A 15818-nucleotide genomic window follows, 5' to 3' on the forward strand; every position below is an offset into this window, starting at 1 on the left:
AGGTACCAGATCATGGATTAGCTTGGGGTCACTTGTGGCCTTAAGCACCATGTTACGACTGGGGGTAGCCTCAGGTCATGACAAAACTTGGTATTAAATCCTAAGGTTTTAAAGTGTCCTAGGGTGTCAAAAATTCATATTGAGTATAGGCTTGTGCATGGGTGTGAAACATGCCACACTTATGGGTAAGAGCCTACAATATGTTTTAGAAAAGTTTCCCTTATTTCAGTATTCATGTCGTGCAAAAGGGCATGAGCTCTACTAAATTCCCTTTTTCTAACTAATCCTTCATCCATTTACAGAAAATACCTCCCATAAGAAACAATATAAAAAGGAACAAGGATTAGCCTGCACCACCACATGTTCAAGAAGATCCCCTGAAACAACATATTTCCCATGCTGAGTTCAGGGCCACTTTCAACACTTTGGCCCATTCTATGGCTGATCAGATTAACTAATAGGCCATTTCCCTAACCAATCTAGTTATGAATACAACTGTTTCTAGGATCCAACTTCACTCGGATGAATCCCCTTTATTTTTTGGATCCAAGTCATAAGAGGATCTATAGGAGTTTCTAGATGGTAATAGAAAATTACAAATATCATGGGTGTAACTGCTAGTAAGAGTGCTAATTTAGCAACTTATCAATTGCAGGAAGTAGCTCATATTTAGTTTAAGTAGTGCAAAGAGGGCAAGGGTATTGAGGCAGGGCCTATAGAGTGGGAGGAGGTTTCCACGGCCTTTTTAAATAGGTTCTTCCCACTAGAGTTGATGGAGGATAAGGTTTATGATTTCATCAATTTAAAGCAGGGTAGCATGATCTTTAAGGAGAACTTACTCAAGTTCACTCAATTAGTGAGATATGCTTAGACTATGGTGGCTGACTCTAGGTCTAGGATGAGTAAGTTTGTGTCTGGTGTGTTTGATAGTGTAGTCAAGGAGTGCAAAACATCCATGTTAATTAAGGACCTTTCTAGGTTGATGGTTCATGCTCAGAAGATTGAGGACGAGAAGCTTAGGCACAAGGAAAGAAAGAATAATAGAGCCTAAACATGTAGCTTTAACTTCTAACAGCAGAGGTCTGATGGAGAAAATCATTCTCAATTTTCCGAAAAAATTTCAAATCTAGCCCCATTATCAGCCAGTATGCTAGTGCCTAAGTTTAGGCAAGATAATAGGGATAGGGCACCAGGATTTAAGACCTAGGGTGGCATAAACCATGGTCGTACCAACCTCCTTTGAAGAAAATATAGGAAGAATTATTAGGGAGAGTGTAGGATAGGCAGTGATGGGTGTTTTGGATATGGAAAGCTAGGCAACAAGATCAGGGATTGCTCAGTGGTTACCCCAGAAGGGATAAGATCTTCATCAATGGGGTTAGTCCAACTTTTCATCTACTATAGCAGGTTGCCGAACTCCGCAGGGCGCCACCTCCAGTGCCACCAGTGGGTATTGTCAGACCAACTTTATGCTCTCCAGACTCAACATAATCAGGAAAGTTCTCCTGATGTGGTTACGAGTAAATTATGTCTTTCATCTTCATGTTTAAGCATTGTTAGACCCAGAAGTTTCACTTTTCTTTATAAATCCTTATATAACCATAGACTTCGGTGTCAATCTCAATATCTTAGCAGAACCTTTCTCTAAGTCTACCCTAGTCTATAGTTCTATTTCAACCAGATGGGTATATAAAAATTACTCGGTCATAGTGTCTTAGATAGTTAGTTTTGTTAATCTTGTCGAATTAGATATGACTGATTTTGATAACATTCTCGGCATAGATTTTCTCCACTCGTGCTATGCCTTAGTTGATTGTGGAAATAGAACTGTCCAATTTTAGTTTCCTAATGAGCCTATTATTGGATGGAGGGGTAGTACTTCAGTGCCTAAGGATTAGTTTATTTCATATCTTAAGTTAAAAAAGATGATATCTTAGGGATGTATGTACCATCTTGTCTGAGTCAAAGATTAAATTCTAAAACTCCAAGTCTTGATTTGGTCCTAGTAGTGAATGAGTTTCCAGAAGTATTCCCTAAAGATCTTTCCGGAGTTTCTCCTGAAAGGGAAATTGACTTCGAAAAAGATCTCATTCCAGATACCTAGCCTATCTCAATTCCACCTAAAAGAATATCTCCAACTGAAAGAAATTGAAGGAATAGTTATAAGATCTTTTAGATAAGGGTTTTATCAGGCCTAGTGTTTCTCCATAGGGTGATCCAGTCCTCTTCGTGTGCAAGAAAGATGATTTCCATAGAATGTACATCGACTACCGTAAGTTGAACAAAGTCACAATCAAGAATAAGTATCCTCTCCCCAGGATTGATGACTTGTTTGACCAACTTTAAGGTACTAGATATTTCTCTAAGATAGACCTAAGATACGGCTTTTATCAGCTCAGAGTCAAAGAATGTGATATTTTGAAGACAGCTTTCAAAACTTGGTATGGTCACCTCGAATTCCTAATTATGTATTTTGGACTAATGAATGCCCCTACAACTTTTATGGAATTAATAAATAGGGTGTTCAATCAGTACTTGGATATATCTATCATAGTCTTCATAGATGGCATTCTCGTTTATTCTCATAGTAAAAGTGATCATGCAGACCATTTAAGGATTGTATTGCAGACCCTTAAGGATCAGTGGTTATTTGTTAAGTTTAGTAAGTGCAAATTCTAGTTGAGATTAGTATCTTTCCTTGGTCATATTATTTCCGGTGATAGCATTTCAGTTTATCCTCAAAAAACTAAAGTAATGAGAAAATGGCTTAGACCCATCTCTCCCTCAAATATTAGGAGTTTCTTAGGTTTAGTTGGTTAGTTTAAGCAGTTTTTTAAAGGTTTTTCTTTTATTTATTCTCCCATATCCAGATTGACCCAAAAGAAAGTCAAATTTTGGTGGTCAGATTCCTGTGAGAAGAGTTTTTAGAAGTTAAAGACTCAACTCATGTCTGCTCCAGTCTTGACTTAGCTAGATGGCATAGATAGGTTTGTGGTTTATGGTGATGCTTCTAGAGTTGGTCTTAGTTTTGTTTTGATACAGAGAGGTAGGTCATAGCCTATGCCTCTAGACAACTTAAACCCAATAAGAAGAGTTACCTGACCCATAACCTTGAGTTAGCAGAAGTTGTCTTTGCCTTAAAGATTTAGAGGCATTACCTTTATGAGGTTCATGTTGATATATTTATGGACCATAAGAGTTTACAGTATAAGTTCATGCAAAAAGACCTAAATCTTTTTCAGAGAATGTGGCTTGAATTATTGAAGGACTATGATATGAGCGTGTCCTATCACCGGGGTAAGGCCAATATAGTGGCAGATGCCCTTAGTAGATTGTCTATGGGAAGTCATGTTGAGGATAATAAGAAGGAATTAGTTTGTAAGGTTCATCATCTTGCAAGGATAGGTATTTAGTTGGTTGATTCGGCTGAAGGAAGTACATGGGTTCAAAATGGTTTAGAATCTTCATTGGTAGCTAAAGTGAAAGAAAAGCAAGATGGGGATCCTATTTTAGTCAAGTTGAAGGTAACAGTTAGAGATCAGAAGGTAGAGGTTTTCTCCTAAGGGGGAGATAGTGTGCTTCACTGTCAAGGAAAGTTATATGTTTCATGTATTGATGGTTTGAGACGGCGCATATTAGATGTAGTACATGGTGCGCAATACTCTATTCACCCAGGAACCACTAAAATGTATTATGATTTGCGAAAAATTAATTGGTGGAGTGGTATAAAGAAAGATATTATAGAATTTGTGGCTAAGTGTTCAAATTATCGATAGGTTAAGGTTGAGCACCAAAGGCCTAATGGTATGCTTTAGGAGTTTAGTATCCCTACTTTGAAGTGGGAGGTGGTGAATATTGATTTTGTGATAGGGTTACATCATATGCGTTGTCAACATGATTCAATTTGGGTCATTATAGCCAGAATGACCAAGTCAGCCCATTTCTTGCTAGTTCATACTTTATATTCAGCTGAGGATTATGCTAGACTCTATCTTAGGGAGTTGGTAAAGTTGCATGGGGTTCCTTTGACCATCATATCAGATAGAGGCACTCATTTACCTCTCAATTTTGGAAAGCTTTTCATAAGGGTCTTGGTACCCAAGTCCATCTCAATACAGCATTTCATCCCCAAATAGTTGGTCAAGTAGAGTGGACCATTCAAACTTTAGAGTACATATTGATGGCTTGTGTTATTGACTTTAAGGTTTGTTAGGATGACTACTACCTACAACAACCGCTATCACTCCAGTATTCAGATGGCTCTATTTGAGACTCTGTATGGAAGGAGGTGTATATCTCCTATTAGTTGGTTTGAAGTAGATGAGGCTGCTTTGATAGGTCCAGATTCAGTTTATGAGGAGATGGAAAAAATTCAGTTGATTCTAGACAGGCTAAAAACATCCCAAAGTTATCAGAAATCTTACGCAGATATGAGGAGAAGAAATCTTAAGTTTGATGTTGTTGATTTGGTTTATTTAAAAATTTCACCCATGAAAGGGGTGAAGAGATTTGGCTATAAAAGGAAGCTCAATCCCTGCTATGTTGTCCCATATATAAGTTTGAGTCGATTCAGGAAGGAAGCTTATGAGTTGGAGTTTCCTGCATATTTAGCATCGGTGCATTCAGTATTTCATGTTTCTTTGGTAAAAAAATGTATTGGTGACTCAGCTTAGGATGTCCCTTTAGAGAGTGTGGATATGAAAGATAGCCTTTCCTACAAAGAAATTCGAGTTGAAATCCTTGATCGTCAGATTCGTAGGTTGAGGAATAAAGAAGTCCCCTTGGTTAAGGTTCTATGGTGGTATCAGTCTGTTGAGGGAGCTATTTGGGAAGCAAATAAATATATGCAAGCCAAGTATCTGTATATTTTCACTATGAATTCATATCAAGCGTGAGGTAATAGTTTTCCTTAAGTGATTTTCTCATTTTCTATCTCATCTATATAACCATCCTCATGTCATAGTATGCATTCATGAATTCAGTTTAGTCCATGTATGATGTTTCAGATTCAGTCATTTAATCATGATTCAACTTACAACTATTCAGTATATGATCTCAGTTTTTTTAGTATCTCAGCTTAAACAGTTTCATTCGAGAATGAATGATCCCAAGTGGGAGATATTGTAATACCCCGCACGATCTCAGATAAGTTTCATCTAGTAGTGGGGTCCAAAGTCATTATTTTACACTAAGTACAAAAGACTTAGCCATTTTAAGACCCCAAGAATGCAAACATTTTATTTTTGGACTTCCCAAGTCTGAAACATTAATATTTGAGTTAAAATATGTTTACGGATGTTAGAAAGGTCATCCAAGAGAGTCACACACTTTGAATTTCAATTACCTATGTCATATTCAATTGACCCCATGTTAATTATCAAGTTATGAACTAAACCATGTGAGCATGTTGTCCTCCAAAGTTTAAATAGTCCCATAGTCAAATTCATGTATTTCATTAATTTAGTGACATGTACAATGTTTTGGGTCTTTGAATCCTTAATTTCCTTGTAGTGTATTTATATGATGTTATTGTATTTGAGTAATCGCTTAGTGTTGGAGGGTTTTGAACCCCCGATACCTATATGTTTACACATGTCTCAGTATTACAAGTATTAAGTTAGTCAAATCATGATTTTATCATCATACTCAGTTTATTATGATCATGTTGAGCATTATCAACTGTGATGTCCAATTGACTTTAGTCAAAACTAGAGTCAATTCAGTTGGTAATTGGGTTTAGCACTGAGTGAACCTAGGGATGAAAGCTCACCCGCTAGTAGAGGACTGAGACCTTCAGTAGCGATCCCTAAGTTATAGAACTACGTAGCCACTGTAGGTTATGAGATGTCACCTGCTAGTAGAGGACTAACACTTTCTTAGGGATCACCCGCCAGTAGAGGACTGACACCCTAGTATTTTGGTACATCAGATTAGTGGATCTATATATCCAGTGTTAGTACTCATGGAAAGGTACTGGCACCCTTCCAACTTGGGTTACAGGTTTGACCCCGATTAGCTCAGATTGGGGCATGTCGATTACATGATAGCACCTACAATTTCAGTTCAGTACTCATACTATGTTAGTTCAGGTTTGCATGACCAAATATTCTGTTATCATTTATTCAATCAGTCAGTTTTACTTATTATTTCAGTGCACTCTTTACTTGTTCTTGTATTCTTGTAAATGTTCATCCATTCATGATCAGTATCGATATATATTTTAGTTAGTCCCTACCTCACATACCAGTATATTTAAAGTACTGATTGCATACTCTCTTTTGAGCTATATTGATTTCAAAATATAGGTTCGGACGTTTAGCTCCCTGATTGACCTTAGTCAGCTCAGAACCACTCAGCAGCAGTTATGGTGAGTCTTCATCCATCGAGGACAAGCTATGTTCAGTTATTTTTAGTATTTCTTTAATTTATTCTGTCAGAGTTAGTGGGGGGTTTGTCCCTTCAACTACACATGTCTTAAAGGATTTTAGACTATATGTTTAGATGTTTAGATGTTCAGATGTTTAGATTAGATGTTCAGCTATTCGAACTTGCTTTTAGTTCCTTTTTATCAGTAGTTTAGACATATGGTATTTGTTTCAGTATTCGTTCTTAACAGTATATTTTATCAGTTCAGCTTCCACATATGTTACCTTTCTATTATTTTATTTAGTGCTCATAGCAGGTACCAGATCATGGGTTAGATTGGGTTCACTTGTTACCTTAAGCACCATTTTACGACTAGAGGGTAGCCTCGGGTCGTGACAATATAATGGAGAGTTTTGGTAAAATAGACAGAAGGTTGTCAGCAGGAGATAAAAATCATATAGATTTTCCAGAACAAGGTACTGCTTCAATGGTTAAACTAAAAACTGATGGAAGTACATTGACCAATTTAAGCAGTATAGGCTAGGAGGGATTCTAAAAGATCATGAAGGCAACCTAATCTTTGTATTTTTAGCACCTTTGGGTATTGGAATTTTTAATCAGGCTGAGTTGCAGGTAGCCACTATTAGTACCAAATGGTGAAATCTACTTGGATATAAGAGGGTGATCCTGGAGGTTGACTCTAAATTAGTAGTTAAATGAATGAACACTAAAATGCATGCTCCTTTGGAGTATTCATTTATATATGTACTCTCCAAACATAATCATCAGGTGACTCAGTTGCAATAATTTTTCTCTATTCAATACCTACCTAAAGCATCTAGAGGATACTTTAGACTGAATAAGGTGGGAATAACAAGTTTAGAAAAAAGAAAAAGAGAAGAACTAAAATGTCACCTTAGAAAAAGCATTGCAAAATTACCAAGACATACTGAGTTGTGTTTCTAGGAGTAGTTTACTTTTAGTTTATTCCTAGATGTTTTAGTCTAGGATCTTTTTTATCTAACTCTATCAAATCTATCAATGTCTCTCTATGAAAGATAGACACTACACAAGCCCTATAGATTTTTCTAGCACCAGTAGAATCACCTACTGGAGTAGATATACAAAAAGGGTCGAAAATACTTTCAAGACCAAAACCAAAAGGCACAGCCACATAAGGGGTCACATAAGATAGGGTAGAACCTAGATCAATAAAACAATAAACATCACAAGAGAAGAGTTGTAACGTACTAGTAACAATAACATCTAGAGATGCCTCTGATTCTTGGCGAGTAGCAAGTGGATAGAGATGATTTTGGCCAGTACTAGTACCAAAATTTGCACCCTTTGACGCATGAGCTAAAGATGTATAAATGGGAAATTTATTATCCCTAGTGGAAACTATGGTTGAAGGACACTGATGTTGGGTGTATTTATGCATTCTAGCCTTACTATTCTAGCTTATTTAGCCTTGTTTTGAGGATGATTCATGTGCTTAATGTGTTTATAATAAAATAAATGTTCATTTAAGTGTTCATGTATGTTTTTACAATGTTTACTGGTGCTCTCACACAATTTTTATTCAAATTGATCATTTAGAGTTCAACCGAGGAAACTAGTGTTACTAGCTTGAGCTAGATGCTTGTCTAGCCTATTGTATGGGGTTCTAATGTGTTATAATGAGTTACTAAGGTTGTTATTGTGTATTTATATGTGAAACAACTTGTTGGTAATGTTCAAGGGTCAATTGGATCAAGACAAGAGTCAAAACAATGAGTTAAAGATCAAAGTGAAATTTGCTATGTTTAGCTCGTGTTTCTAGTTCGTCGTTTTGGATGTTGTCATGTTTTGAGCTCTAAATTATTGTGTTTAATTCTATATGATACTTTTTAATGGATTATGATGATATATTAAGGATATACAAGCTTCAAATCAAGTGGAAACAACTCAAAAAGGTTTGGAATGGATCAACGAAAGAACTATATACAACTTGGGTGCAATTTGGACCCCTGAAAAGTCTTGGGAGAGTGTAGGCAGTAGGAGAGGCCATTTGGGACGTGATATGGACCAAAATCTTTAGAAGGGACCCTAAACAGTGACACTTCACATTAAGAGAGCATCGCGACCTCCAGCACCCATTTTTAGGCCTCTCGACGCGGCCTATACTCCCGTTTCCAGCCTGCGTGTCGCGACTTTCATTCCCATTTGCACAACTCACGATGAAAAGTCCACTTTAGACACGTAAAATAATTCTAATTGAGTCCTACACATCTTGGGACTACTTGGACACTATAAATACATCTTTGTACTTGTTATTAGGGAGCTGAGGGATGTCTGGGAACATAAAAGAGGCTGCTACAACTTCGTAACTTAGGTTTTTATCATTTTTATATTGTTCATTCATTTTTTATTCATTAATTACACCATTGTGATTGCAATTATAACTATGCGTGGCTAAACACCCTCTCTATGGAGTTGAAGCTAAGAACATGAGTATTATAGTTTTGAATTGAATTTGTTTGATTTGCTTATCACTGCGGTTTGTTTGATTATTCTTGTTATAACTATTTTATGGATTGATCACCCATAAAATACATCTTTTGTCAATCTTATGAACTCGGGAGAGGGAATAGGGAGATAGAACGTAGAAATAAGCAGAGTATAGTTTATATTTATTTATGAAACAAGGAATTCAAATTAGTATCTAGGACAGGGATGTACTTAGATACCGTACTTGATTCATATGTAGGATGATATTTGTAAAGAACTTAAGTTAACTATTACATCCCCGCTCAATGATGTAGGTGTAAGGTTTAACTTAGGTAAATGATTAGAGATTGGGAAACCGTAATCATGAGTGAACCCTACGAATTAAGAACCGCAATAAGTAAATTAAAGAAGGAAGTTCAAGACATAATATGATTGTTTAAAGTGGTTCGACCCTGGATTTTCTCTTATTGATTGTCTTAAGATCTTTACTTTATGCTTTTTTTTTATTTTGTTGCAATTTACAAACTCCAACTCCTATTTTGGTTACTCTCGCATCACTTAAATCTAAAAGGTAAACTGAAATCAAATTGTTGCCAATTCTTGTCTTTGTGGGATTGATATTTGGCTTTCTTACAGGCCACTATATTACTTGGAGGACCATGTACACTTGCGTGTGCACCTGAGTCACTATCAAGTTTTTGGCATCGTTGTCGGGGACTTGTATATTGGCAATTATTTATTTTAGTTTTACTTTTAGATTTATTTGGTGTTTTTACGCTTGGTCTTGGTTTTGTTTTTGCAAGAAATAGGTTTCCAAAGTAGAAAGCTGGCAGGGGATCGCAACTTTGTTGAACCAAGCTCCGAACCTGAGCAAGTTTACCATCAACATAGGAGAGAAGTAATTCTTCTCCCTAGAATTCCTCAATTCCAAGCAGACCAAGTGTATACTATTTCTTTGGCTGAACAACAAGCAGCTGGTAGGAAGGCTAGGGAAGTGGCAGTCCCACTCCCAACGAACTTGACTTCGCCAATTCAAAGACTGGCAGCTGGGGGAATTTCGAGTTGAAACACAATATGGTGCAACTTCTTATTAGCAGTGGATAGTTTGCAGGGATTTCACATGAGGATCCACAAGTCCACTTTCAGACCTTCATTGAGCTTACTGATACATTCACTTCGACTGGGGTGACTCTAGATTATGTAAGGATGACACTATTTCCCTATTCACTTTTTGGGGAACCTAAAAAGTGGTTAAATGCATAGCCAGCCAATTCAATCACATCATGGGACAACTTAGCCAGAAATTTCCTCATCAGATTCTTTCCATCAGGCAAGACTGCGAGACTACACAGTGAGATAGTAAGCTTCAAATAGAAGCCTGATAAAAACCTCTATCATGCTTGGGAATACTTTAAGGCTCTTCTTCAGGATTGTCCACATCACCAATAGTCGAATGAAGTACTTGCTCATACTTTTGTAGAAGCTCTTGATCATAAAAATTCAGCCTCAGGTGGTCAAGCATTGGAGCTAACTTATGATGAGCTGTACACATTGTTGAACTGCATAGCACAAGGAAATCCAGAGTGGCATTCAGATTCTAGAAGTTCCATGAAAATAATTATGGGGGTGTTGAAGGTGGACCAATTCACAACCTTATCAGCACAGATTTTTGCCTTACAAAATTTGATCAACACAACATTCAGCACCATGAAGTTGGGAACAACACAACCTGCAACCACAGTCAATACCATCCAACAAGCTGCAGGTTGGTGTGAAATATGCAAAAATAGTAGTCATGCGTCTACCATGTGTGCTTCAAATCCAGAATCTATGATGTATATAGGCAATGCTCAAAGGCTAAATTACGGTAATGCCTACAATATAAAGTGGCAAACTCAGCCACCTAATCAGCCATGGAACGCCCCATAACCACAGACCCAATCAAATCAGTCAACGAGCAACATGGAAGAGATGATGAAAAAACTATTAGCTGGTCAAGCACAATTGTGTCCGAATCTAAAAAGTCAAAAGGCAAAATTATAGAATCAGCAAGCGGCCACAAGAAGCTTAGAGTTGCAAGTAGGGAAATTATCACAGGTACTAAATACAAGACCACAAGGTGGGTTGCTAGCAGACACAAAAAATCCAAAATAAGTCATGGCAACCACCTTGAGGAGTGGTAAAGATCTTCACGAAGAACCTCCAAAGAAAACTAAGAAGGTAGATGCTGATGTGGTGACCCAACTGGTAAATCACAGAGTTGCTGAAAATTCAAGGAATTCTGAGTACTTGAAAGAAAAAGTAGTTGAACCAGAAGTGAAGAAGACACTGACATTGCCCTTCCCTCAAAGGCAAATAAAAGCGAAGGTGGATGCCCTGTTCAAAAGTTCATTAATACATTCAAAGATCTTCATATTAACTTACCTTTGCTAGATGTTTTGTAGAGTATGCCTAAATATGAAAAGTAATTGAGGGATGTGGTGGCGAAAAAGGTGAAATTGCAAGATGTAGGAGCAATATCACTCACTAAAGAATGTAGTGTTGTGATGACATAAAAGATCCCCAAGAAATTGAAAGATCATGGAAAGTTTGCTATTTCATTAAAATTAAGAGTAAAGAGGTCCATGCACTGAGTGATTTAGGGGCAAGTATAAATTTGATGCCCCTATCTCTGTTTGAAAAATCAGGCTTGGGAGAGCCTAAAGAGACACGAGTGGTTATGCAGCTCGTAGACGGATCCATAGCATATACGGGTGGAATCATTAAGGATGTCCTCATAAAGGTTGGTAAATTTGTTATTCCTACTGACTTTTTTGTTCTTGATTTTGTGGCATACGAATAGGTACCAATTATCTTGGGGCACCCATTCTTAGCGACCGAAGGTGCTTTAATTGATGTTTGAGAAGGCACACTCAAGATAAAGGTAGATAATAAAGAGGTGGTATTTGATGTTTACAAGGCCCCCATTAAAAATCCCTTATATAAGGATTTATGCATAATTAATATGTTGGAAAGGGATGAGTGTGGGGTACCTAAGCCACTAAAGACCTCGTCTGACTACCTGATTGAGTGGCCTAATATGAAACCATCGATTACCAATATGTTAAAAGGTAAAAGAGGTCTAAAACGAATAAAAATGGCTCCTAAAAGGGGGTAAAAGGGTGAAGGAATATGGTTGAGTTGATATGGGTCGTGCCGTGATACTAAATCAGGCACTTCTTGGGAGGCAACCCAAGTTAATTAGGTATGTTTTCTTTTTAGTTTTTTTAAGTTTTTATTTCACATAGTTTTTGTTTTTGATTGAGTCACAGGTTAATGGGAAGTATGAGTACCAAAAACTTGAGCTTGAAGCATGGCAAATATTGAGTGAGGGGTCCCATGGATCCCATTTATGTGTGAAGATGCTACTAATCTTTTTACTTTTAAATTTACTTTGGGGATAAAGTAGATTTTTAAGTGTGGGGTAGGAAAATTCTCAAATTTTGGCTCAATTTAAAAAAATTTAGGTTAGAAATAAGTGATATATTCTTGTTGGTGCTATGATTGATTGCATTATGCAAGTGGGTTTATTTGTAAAAGCATTTTGAATTGTGTGAATTGCTATTTTTTAAGACTCTTAGGCTCAAGTTTATGACTCTTGTTCATGGTGGCTTAAATTTGAATTTATTCTATTGTTTGGTTGGAGTCTATGATGATCCTATTGAGTTGAGCATGTGCCATGTGTGGTATGAGATTTTGATGTCTAGAACTTGCCCGGTGTGTGTGTGTAGCGAAATAAAAATGTGGGTTTAGGAGATGATTTAGGCTTTTTTATATAGCCTAGTTTTATACCTTCTATTTGTCCTATCGTTTATGCATTATCCTAGTTAACCCCATTGAGCCTTTAACCTTTTCTTTGATAGTCTCATAAGTAGCCTAATTCTTTCTTTGATAGACCATAATTTATTCCAAAATCTCCAAAGTTCTTTAATTGAAAAAAAAAAGAATTAAGAAAGGAGTTTGAGAAATTGAAGAAGAAAAAGGTGAAATTGATGCCCCAAGGTAATTGTTATTGGTGTTTATAATAGATGTGTGGTGGATTTATGTGATATAAATAATGTAATAAATATTGCCATGATTGTGAAAAAAAGAGAAAAATTGATTCTTGTGGTAGTAAACTATGTGTCCACCAAGTGTTTGTGAAAATGCTTAAAAGAGACGGGGCAAAAACAAAAGGTATTGGTTTTAATTGTTTAATGTAGTGTATTAAAGATCTTAGAGAGGTTAGTCACTATTCCCAAATAGTTCCTACCCGTTCCTTAGCCTACATTACAACTTGGAAAAGACCTACTTAATCCAAAGTTTTACATTCGACTATTAGTTGAGCATAACACTAAGGGAAAGCCTATGGTTCATTATGTGTGACTTGTGAATTCCTTGTGAGAGTGAGCGTAATTTACTTTTTGTACCCATTACGTTATAAATTACATTATTGTGAGGGATTTTGGGTAACTCTCTTGTTGTAAGAGGCACATGTTTGATGAATATGGGTGATTTGTATGATGTATTTGATTGAATTATGAGCATGAGTTTTCCAACTAGGTGAGTCAATTCTTGAGGTTAGGATGTTTTGAAATAGTATTCATGAGCTTTCAATTGTGTATAACGTGCTTAGAGTTGTAAACTTGCATTTCGTGTAGTCATTGTAGTGCTATCTTGAATGTATTGCATTTAGTAGAAGCGTGTAGTCTCTTTAGCTCATGACACTTGTAGTTAAGAATTATTCACGGACGAACAAGGCTTTAAGTGTGGGATGGTGATGTTGGGTGTATTTATGCATTCTAGCCTTACTATTCTAGCCTATTTAGCCTTTTTTGAGGATTATTCATGTACTTAATGTGTTAATAATGAAATAAATGTGAATTCAAGTGTCCATGTATGTTTTAACAATGTTTAATGGTGTTCTCACACAAGTTTTGATTCAAATTGATCATTTAGAGTTCAACCGAGAAAACTAGTGTTAATAGCTTGAGCTAGGTGCTTGTCTGGTCTATTGTATTGGGTTCTAATGTGTTATAAGGAGTTACTAAGGTTTTTATTATGTATTTATATGTGAAAAAACTTGTTGGTAATGTTCAAGGTTCAATTGGATCAAGACAAGAGTCGAAACAATGAGTTAAAGATCAAAGTGAAATTTGCATATGCTTATCTCGTGTTTCTAGTTCGTCGTTTTGGATGTTGTGTTGTTTTGAGCTCTAAATTGTTGTGTTTAATTATATATGATGCTTTTTGAATGTATTATGATGATATATCAAGGATATACAAGCTTCAAATCAAGTGGAAACAACTCAAAAAGGCTCGGAATTGATCAACGAAAGCACTATATACAACTTGGGAGCAATTTGGACCCCTGAAAAGTCTTGGGCGCGTGTAGGAAGTAGGAGAGGCCATTTGGTGCGTGATATGTACTTAAATATGCACAATTGACCCAAAATAGTGACTCTTTGTGTTGATGGCATGTAGAGACCTCCAGCACCTATTTTTGGGCCTCGCTACACGGCATATACTCCCGTTTCCAGCCTGTGCGTCGCGACTTTCATTCCCGTTTGCACAACTCGTGATGCAAGGCGCACTTTAGACACATCCAAGAATACTAATTGAGTCCTACACGTATTGGGACTACTTGTACATTGTAAATACATCTATATACTTGTTATTAGGGAGATAGGAGACATCTGGGAACATAAAAGAGGCTGCTACAACTTCATAACTTAGTTTTTTTATCATTTTTATTTAGTTCATTCATGTTTTAGTTGTTAATTACACCTTTATGATTTCGATTATGACTATTCATGGATAAACTCCCTCTCTCTGGGGTTGAACCCAAGAACATGAGTTTTATAGTTTTGAATTGAATTCGTTTGATTTGCTTATCACTGCGGTTTGTTTGTTTATTCTTGTTATAACTATTTTATGGATTGATCACCCATGAAATACATCGATTTTCAACCTTGTGAACTTGGAAGAGGAAATAGGGAGATAGAACATAGGAATAAACAGAGTATGGTTTGTATTTCTTTATGAAACGAGGAATTCAAATTAGTATCTAGGACAGGGATGTACTTAGATACCGTACTTGATTCATATGTAGGATGATATTTGTAAAGAACTTATGTGAACTATTACATCCCTGCTCAATGATGTAGGTGTAAGGTTTAACTTAGGTAATCATTAGAGGTTGCAAAACTGTAATCATGCAGTGAACCATACGAATCAACAACCGCGATAACTAAATTAAAGAAGGAAGTTTAAGACGTGATATGATTGTTCAAAGTGCTTCAACCCTGGGTTTTCTATTATTGATTGTCTTAAGATCTTTACTTTATGTTTTCTTTATGTTCTTTCAATTTACAAACTCCAACTACTATTTTGGTTACTCTCGCATCACTTAAATCTAAACGGCAAACTGAAATCAAATCGTTGCTAATTCTTGTCTCTATGGGATCGATATTCGGCTTTCTTGAAGGCCACTATATTACTTGGAGGATCACGTATACCACTCTCGCTGTATGTGACCCATCTGACCATAACTATAACACTGATTCCTAATCTTCTCACAATAACCATGATGAAACTGCCCACAAAATTAACAAGGACAATAAGGTGGGGCTGGCTGAGCTCCACTAGCCTGAGACTGGGAACCATGTGCTTTAGGACCGCTACTAGCCTGAAAACAATGATCATTCAAAAGATTAGGATAAGGATCACTAGTAGACGAATAAGAATTTCCCCGATTCTTCTTCTTAGTCCATTGTCTACTATCTTTTCCATTATTTTGCCGACCGCCACCCTACTATGAATACCAAAACTTCTTATTCTTCCTCTCTTCAATCTCCGCCTATTTCTTCTTATTATCCTCTACCTATTACATATAAACATGGAAGCCTTAAAATCCAATACCAACTCATAACATAGAACAGAAG

Source organism: Capsicum annuum, chromosome 2 (genome assembly GCF_002878395.1).
Source record: "Capsicum annuum cultivar UCD-10X-F1 chromosome 2, UCD10Xv1.1, whole genome shotgun sequence".
Lineage (NCBI taxonomy): Eukaryota > Viridiplantae > Streptophyta > Magnoliopsida > Solanales > Solanaceae > Capsicum > Capsicum annuum.